This window comes from Musca autumnalis, unplaced genomic scaffold (assembly GCF_047663935.1).
Source record: "Musca autumnalis isolate F117 unplaced genomic scaffold, ASM4766393v1 scaffold_3, whole genome shotgun sequence".
Lineage (NCBI taxonomy): Eukaryota > Metazoa > Arthropoda > Insecta > Diptera > Muscidae > Musca > Musca autumnalis.
This window is the reverse complement of record NW_027411866.1, coordinates 124,875,950-124,884,709: the sequence shown is the minus strand read 5'-3', so window position 1 is coordinate 124,884,709 and position 8,760 is coordinate 124,875,950.

Sequence of the window (8,760 nt, the reverse complement as noted above, 5' to 3'; positions counted from 1 at the left end):
TTCTTTGAAAAAGGAGAAGCTGTTTCAATCGTTTGTTTTTGAAATCAAAGAAGCAAATGTTTATTAGGGCTTAATTTTTTCAATTTTAACAAAATATCACACATATTAATAAATGTTTTGCCGCCTCTATAAGTGGTGTTTTAGTGTGCGGCTATGTGCGGATATGAAGAAGTCTTTATGAAAAATAGTTTTTTCGGAATGATATATGTTTTTTCCCAAAAAATATATGTCCCACAGTTTATACAGTTGGCCATTCAGCCCAAACTAGTTAGCCCTGACTATTTAGTTTGCTGTCAAATACATAAAATACAAAGGAAATCGAATCACAATAATGAACAATCTATTATGTTTGTTGTCAAATGTTGTTAACAGAACTCTGAATGGCCAACTGTATAAACTGTGATATGTCCCTTATGTACATCGAAAAAAAATACTTACTTACTTAGCTGGCCCATTACAGAACATTTTTTCCATAGGCCGAACTAAGAAAAGATCTCCAATTCTCTCTGTTTCGTGCTTCGCTTTTTGGAATACGACGCCTTGTCATCCACTTGTATGCGCCATCTATTCTTTGGCCTGCCAATTCTGCGTACACCGCCATGTGGCTCGAATTTATACGCTTTTTAGCGGGTTCATCATCGCTCATTCTTATTATATGGCCTAGCCAACGCAATCGCTGCATCTCGATACGTTTAACTATATTGATGTCGTTGTATAGCAGATGCAGCTCGTGGTTCATACGACGTCGATATTCACCGTCAACGCAGATCGATCCGTAGATCTTTCGAAGAATTTTTCTCTCAAACACACCAAGCACTGCCTTATCTGCTTGCGCAAGTACCCAGGCTTCGGAACCATACATCAGCACTGGTAGTATCAGTGTTTTTTAAAGCGTTATTTTTGTTTGACGAGTTGTGGCTTTGTTTTTAAAGTGCTTGCTTAAGCCAAAGTAGCATCTGTTGGCCAATACAATTCTTCTTTTTATTTCACAACTGATGTCTGATGTTTGTTGTTTTTGCAGCGGTGCCGAGGTATACGAAGTCTTTTACTACCTCTAAATTATAGGAACCAAATTCAACAGTTGGTCCGATCTCAATGGACGCATTGCTTGGTCTTCTCGCCGTTTACCGCCAGACCGATTTTAGTAGTTCTCCTTCGACCTTCATAAAGGTATCGGTTACTTCTTTTATTGATCGTCCCATGATGTCTATATAATCACCATACGCAAGTAACATGTGGCTATTGGTGTAGATTGTGCAGCAGGATTTTGAAAAGATCACACGAAAGGCTGTCACCTTGCCTGAAACCTCTTTTGGTACAGAACTCTTCGGAGATGTTCTTTCCTATTTTAACTGAAGATCTTTTGTCAGTTAGAGTCATTTTACAAAGCCGAATGAGCTTTGCGGTGATACCAAATTCAGACATTGCCTTTGAACGTAGTGGGCTGTCGAAGGCTGCTTTATAATCGACAAAAATGTAGTAGGTGTCGATCTGCATCTCTTGGGTCTTCTCCTGCTGCAGGGTAAATATCTGGTCAATGGTGGACTTGCCAGGTCTAAAGCCGCATTGGCATGGTCCAAATATTTCGTTGACCATGGGCTTTAGTCGTTCGCACAATATCCCTAACACTATCTTGCAGGCGATAGGGAGAAGACTTATGCCCATATAGTTGGAGCATAAAGTCTTATCTCCTTTCTTATGGACGGGACACAGGATGCTCAAGCTCCAATCGTCGGGTACGCGTTCTTCCTGCAAGATGGAGCTAACTAGCTGATGCATACACCTTATCAGCGTGTCGCCTCCGGTTTTAAAAAGCTCGGCTTGTAGGCCATCAGCTCCTGCTGCCTTATTATTCTGCAGCCGGTTTAGAACTGTCTTTAACTCATCTTCACCGGGTGGTATACATTCAATACCATCTTCTGGGATTGGATCTGTGGTATCTTCGTCGACTTCGCTACTATTGGATACCAACAGTTTGGAAAAATGCTCTTTCCATATCCTTAGCACACTATCTGTATCAGTTACCAGATTACCTTGCTGGTCTCTACAGGAGGATGTGCCAGTGACAAAGCCATCAGTTTGATGTTTTACTCTTTGGTAGAATTTTCGGACTTCATGCTGTACCCTGTACATCTCGATTTATTCACACTCCCGCTTTTCCATCTCTCTATTTTTCCTGCGGAAAAGACGTTTCTCCTCTCTCCTTTTCTCCCGATACCTCTCTCGTGCGCTACGCGTTGCTACTGATTGTAAAGTAGCCCTATATGCTGCATTTTTCTCTTCGGTAGCACCACGACACTCCTGGTCATACCATGGATTCCTTGGTGGAGGTCTCTGGTATCCAAGTACTGATTTTGCGGCTGTTTGCATGGAGTGGGCAATATTTTGCCATTCATGATATGCTATCGGGACGAGAAGTGCTTTGATTAAAGAGTTGGGTCAGTTGCGTGGAATATGCTGTAGCTATCTGTTGTGATTGCAGCTTACCGATGTCCAACTTCCGTGTTGTGTCTGTTCGCACTTTGTTTGCTACGTTTAATTTGGTACGTACCTTTGCTGCAACAAGGTAATGGTCCGAGTCTGTGTTTGCACCTCTGAACGATCGAACATCCAACACGTTCGATGCATGTCTTCCATATATCACAACGTGATCACTTTGATTTCTTGTTCTTTGATCTGGCGACACTCAGGTGCCCTTATGAATATCGAGTTGCTTAAATCTGGTATTGCAAACCACCATGTTTTTTGCAGCTGCAAAGTCTATCAGGCTCATACCTTTGTCAGATGTTTCGCTGTAGGGACTGAATTTCCAGACTGTTGGGCCAAAGATATTCTCCTTTGAAATTTTGGCAATAAAATCGCCTAGTATAATTTTAATGTCATGGGCAGGGCAACGTTCATAAGTTTTTTCTAAGTGCTCGTAAAATATATCTTTGGTCTGCTCGTCCTTGTCTTGAGTGGGAGCATGAGCGCAAATAAAGCTGATGTTGAAGAATTTTGCATTTAATCGAATTGCAGCGAGTCTTTCATTCACTGGGGTGAAGCTGGAGACAAAATGTTTTAGATGTTTTAACCTCCGACCAACTACAAATCCGCAAACAAACCCATGCTTTGTGTCATGATAGCTATAATACAGTGTTGTTGTGACGCCTTTCCCGTTCCACCGTATTTCCTGTATGACAGCAATGTCGGCCTTGTAGTTTCAAGTACATCTGCTAATGCGTAAACTGCACCTTCTCTAAAAAGAGTGCAAACATTCCAGGTGCAGATTCGCAGATCATGGTCCTTAAAACGATTACGGGGGTCGTCAACTTTTGAGGGATTTGTTTTTCTTTTCTTTCGTTTTTTCATAGTAGGCTGTTTTTCTAGGGGAGGTTTACAAACCCGACGCCCAAACTCAAGTTTTTAACGTTCTTATGGATGAACGTGCGGCACATGTTAGCTCACTACCTTTAACGGGTGTTAAAGGCAGTTCCCCAGGTGACACCACGGGGAGATCGGTGACCACTTGAGCTGAAAGAGGGACCAAGACAAATCCTGGGCTTTGCCATGTTAAAGCCGGTCACGACCATACCTTGGTATCTTCCATCCCCTACGAAAAAGGAAATAAATATTTTAAATGTCGTATAGAATTGAATGACACTAACGTTACAGCCCATTTCAGTCACCTAGGTATTTCTGTTACCTTATATTGTTCTACCATGTTTAGAATGAAATTTTTTTTAAAATGGACAACTCCATTAAAAAAAGTTTCCCCATATGTATATTGACGAATCTGAAACTGAATTTAAGTTTTATTGATTAGGTATCGAAAATTGTAATAACAATAGTTGAATCCCATTGTTTCTCTTAACAAAAATGTAAGAGATGATACTAATTTTTATCAGAGAATGAATGATGCATTTACTAAGAGAAATTTTTATTGTAAATTACAACTGAATAAGAGAGACCCTTTGAATTTGCAGATATTGAGAATTTATTTTTCCCAACTGTTATGTTAACATTGATAATAATTAACTGGGAATGGTAGTGTCCACCAAATTGCAGTATGCATGCTGGTGATATATACATGCATACATATGTACATATGTATGTAATGGGGTTTACTTGGAAGTTCTGTTGTTTTTGCTGTTAGCTTTCTGCAAAATGAGTAGAAATATACTCTTAGTTTTCTTACTGTTCTAAACAAATTTATTTATAATTGAGGCAAAAAGTTTTGTTGGCTGTCTGGTTGGCAGGTTGGCTGGCTGGAAAGGTAGAAAGAGTGTGCTGCATCTGTTCTACTTCTGCACTGCAAGTTTTTGTTTTGGTCATTCTCTTTTGTAATTATTATTTTGTGTGTGTGTTGGCTTGTTTTGAATTTGACAATGTTTTTGTTGTGAAAGGAGGGGGATCCGCCGCACACCCTGCACCATTACTTGGTTTGTATTTTAAAAGGAATTTCTGGATTAAGTTTAATGGCAAAATGTGTTGGGTGACTTGAATGTGGAAAAGTATTGGCCCAATATTGAGTGTATTTAAAAAGAGGCCCATAAGAGATTATTTTGGGAGAATGTACAAATTTCTCCTGCAAAACTGAAATCTTTGACTGCGACGCAACATAAGGTGGCGACAAAAATAAAAACAAAACAACAATATATTGGGGTTTGGGTCACTTGTTTAGCTTATCAAAAAAGGGCATGGAATGAATTGTGGGCATATCTGTATGCGTATGTGTGTGGGAGAATTCAAGCATGTCATCAGTTATCGACATCTATCGAAATAATGTGTTTACGATGTCCGTCGCAATACATCTTGGAAAGCATTTCCACTCCTTCTTGCACAAAATGTGTGACTGACTGACGACCATTTCATTTATGCTTTTAAGACATTTGTTTTTATATAAAAGAGTGGGAGGGGTGTTATGTATTTCCCAATTGTTTTTGTTGTTATTTACTAGTAAAATAGAAGTCATAGTTGGCAGTAGCATGTAGTAGGAAATGTGGCATTGCTGCCTTTGCTGTTCTGCTTTTTTCGTTTGTGTAGTTTGGTCTAGTGTCTAAGCCACCATTGCCGTACTACCATGTGTTTTGTATTATTGTATGGAAGTCAGACTCCCGACACGTTTTGTTTAGTGTATTTAGCTATTTTGTTTTTTCTTTTCGCGCTATAGTTTTTGGCATAGAATACGGCTGGCATAGCATACGTCTCACACAACGAATTTAGCTGCGATTGCAACAACGCAATTTTACCGGGATTTCGCTTGTTTGTTGTCCACCACATGTATACGATGGGCCTACATCCGATTCATTAATAATAACAAATAGAAATACGGTCCGTACAGGATATTCTATAGATTCCATAACGTAAACGTGTGAACTTGCAATGAAATTGAAATAAATATGAAATGATGTTTCAAATAATCGGTAATTTTATGAAAAATATTGTGTGAGACAAAAAAAAAAAAAAAGAAAGAAAGAAAAGAAACTGAATATATCAAAAAGAAGTATGTAGTAGTGTTGAGTTAAACTGAAAATATTTTATTTCATGAAATACAATAAAAATGAAGAAAAAGTAATGCAAAGTAATAATACACAAATACAAATAGAAAGATGTATATATCTATATGCACATTAGGGTTATGACTTTTTTACAACCTCGTATCCCTGTATGATATTTTGATGAGTTTCTTCCTAAGATTACATAAAATCTTAATTGTAAAGTTATTCGATAAAAAAGCTTTTAAAGCTGTAAGCCGATATTTATTTATACACGACATAACCAAAGTGACATAACCGTTTGCTTCTCACTAATTGTATTATGGTATTATTACATATATATATAATTTTATGTTATTTATAACTCTATTTCATATATCATAAAAATTAAAAAGTGGTTTGTATGGGAAATTGTTCAATATCTAAAAGTTAAAAGTTCATTCATTCGTGCAACAGGAAATAATTTTTTGAGAAGCAATTTTTTTCATTTCATAGCATTTAAAAAAATCAAAGTTGTTTGTGTGAAACCTTTTTTATAATAAATGAAATTAATGTTAGGCAAAAGTTCATTCATTCTCACTACAAGAAATCATTTTTGAGAAAAAATGTCCAAAAGTCATAACCCTAATTCACATTTATAATATTTATGCGTGAAACCGTAATATCACCATGGTGTATCTCCATCTTCCTCTTTCATTATACCCTACACCACTATGTGGGGAGGGTATTATAATTTGGTTTTGGGCAAAAAGTTTGTAACGCATCGAAATAATGGTCGTAAACACATACATATATATACCAAAATGAATGTCTCGACGAGCTGAGTCGATCTGGCTATGTCCGTCCGTCCGTCTGTCCATCTAAACCTTGTAATCACGCTACAGGTCGCAATTTTAATCCGATCGTCACCAAATTTTGGGTGTTGATGAAGGTCCGTCCCGGAGGGGAAGAAGCCTATTGATTTTGGTGATGGTCTGATAATATACAGGGATCGGAATGGGCAAAAAACTTATTTGGAGAAAAAGTCAACATTTTATTTCAAAGCGAATATCTCCGCTTCTATATGGTGTATATCAAAAGCAAAACCTGCCATGCTGCATTACTGCAAACTCGATAACCATAGGAGAGCTGGGTACACATTGTCATTTTAAATGGTAGGTTAGCTCAAATATCGTTTGCTTAACAGAGTGACCGTCCATGTTTGTCCGTAAACGTACATTTTTGTTGTTGGGCAGTCGAAAATCGATAAAAAATTGTCATTTAAAACTGGCTGACAGCTTTAAGAGGGCATTTGTAGGAAGTTAATAAAACTGGACTAATATTTTTTGATAACAAAATAGATATAATTAATATTTTATCTCGCTAACTTTTTAAGGAAGGTTTTCATCGATTAACAAAACTAAACGAAAATTTTCAGCTCATGTAATTTGAATGTGGGGCAAAAACTACGAAATACTTGTGCCTAGATATGCCAGATATGTGCCTAAATATAGCCAATCCGTCTGGAAATTGCTATAAAGCATTAAAAAAAACCCAAAAATTGAGTTTGGAACATTGCTTTCCTTACAATATTTCGTGAAACTTTGGTCAAAATGTATTTATCGTCTTTTATTTCATGCATTTCTGGCTTACATGAAAAATCGTCATTTTGGACCATAAAATCGTCAAATCGTCATTTTTCAACTTTGGGCTAAAATATCGTCAAAATGACCATAAATCAGCAAATTCGGCAACACTGACTTAAATGCGTTTCAACAAAGTCAAAAGCTTATGCACAGGGGTAGTGGTGTAGGGTATCACATAGTCGACCCCGACCCGACTCTAGCCTTGGCTCACTTGTTTTTATTGCTTTTCTTTATATTTACCTTGAAAACTGAGATGTTTAATCGCATTTTAGTAGGATTTACGGTACTGAATTAAAGAAAATGAATTAGCTAATTAACTGAAATTTTCATAGGGGCTATAAGGCAAACATAAACATTATACTCTCCATCTTATGGCGGAAACCCTATGAAGTGTAAATATTCTTTATCAACCAAAAATTCTACGTCCTTTAAATGATATCCGTCCGTTCGTATGTTTGTTGAAATCAAGACACATCTCGCAATATTTAAGATATAGCTTTATAATTTGGTACAGATGTTTCTATTACTCCTAGGATGTTTGGTATTGAAAATACATATCTTATATCGGTCCACGTTTTTATATAACACCTAAAAACACTACCAACTGATTTTCCTTGTTTTAAAGGTTGTAGACTCATTACCTGGAAATGGTGGTAATGGTTCGTCAACGTTTTGACATACCCCACATAGAACGGTGCCGCCCGATATTCGGTATTTTTAAGGTTTTAGCCAAATAATCCAACCGAAATATCTCCCTTGGAGTTATAGAATATTTCTGCACAGAATTGTTGGTATGGGTCCACGATTAAATATAGCCCCTTATATAGTCGCACGGTGCTCTTGAACCAACTTTAAATGAAAGGAGCTTACACCTGGGACGTTTTTGCGGATTCTGAAACTTCAATGCTCATAGATGAGAAAGACCAAAAAAAAAAAAAATAAATAAACGGAGCGCTTTTTAAATAAATCGCGGTAAAAGTTCACATTTTTAGGTTTTTTTTAGGTATTCACGATTTTGCTGGGAAACCGTAATCCCTATCAAAATCGAACTCAGGAAAATGTTATAGCAGTGGAAATTTTCTACAAGATTTGCCTTTATAATATTTTCGTAGGTTTTACCATTCTTGAGATATGGAAGTTCAAATTAGGACAATGCACTGACTCCTTATACAACAATATCATGTACGTCGCGCCTTAACTAACTTTAAATAAAAACCACTTATACTCGTACCTGAGAAGTTTTTGCGGATTTTGAAACAACAATGTTCTTCGATGAGAAAAATCCAAAAAACAAGAAAAAAAATCTCTGGATGGAGTTTTAAATAAATTGCGGTCAAAGTTCAGGTTTATTTTAGGTTTTCGGTTTATTTTAGGTTTTCGCGATTTTGCTTGGAAGTTCTATCGAAGTGGGGCTTAAGAAAATTTTGCAGCTGTGGAAATTCTCTAGAGGATTAACCGTTATGATTTGTTCCTAAGTTTTACAATTTTCGAGTTATAGAAGTTCAGGTCACATTTTAAGCGTTTTTTAGGTTTTCACGATTTGCTTGAAGACGGTAAGTCTCATAGAAATGGGAGTAGAGTAGATCTTATAGCTTTGAAAATTCTCAATAAGATTGGCTTTGTAATTTTTTCCTAGGTTGTGCCATTTATGAGATATA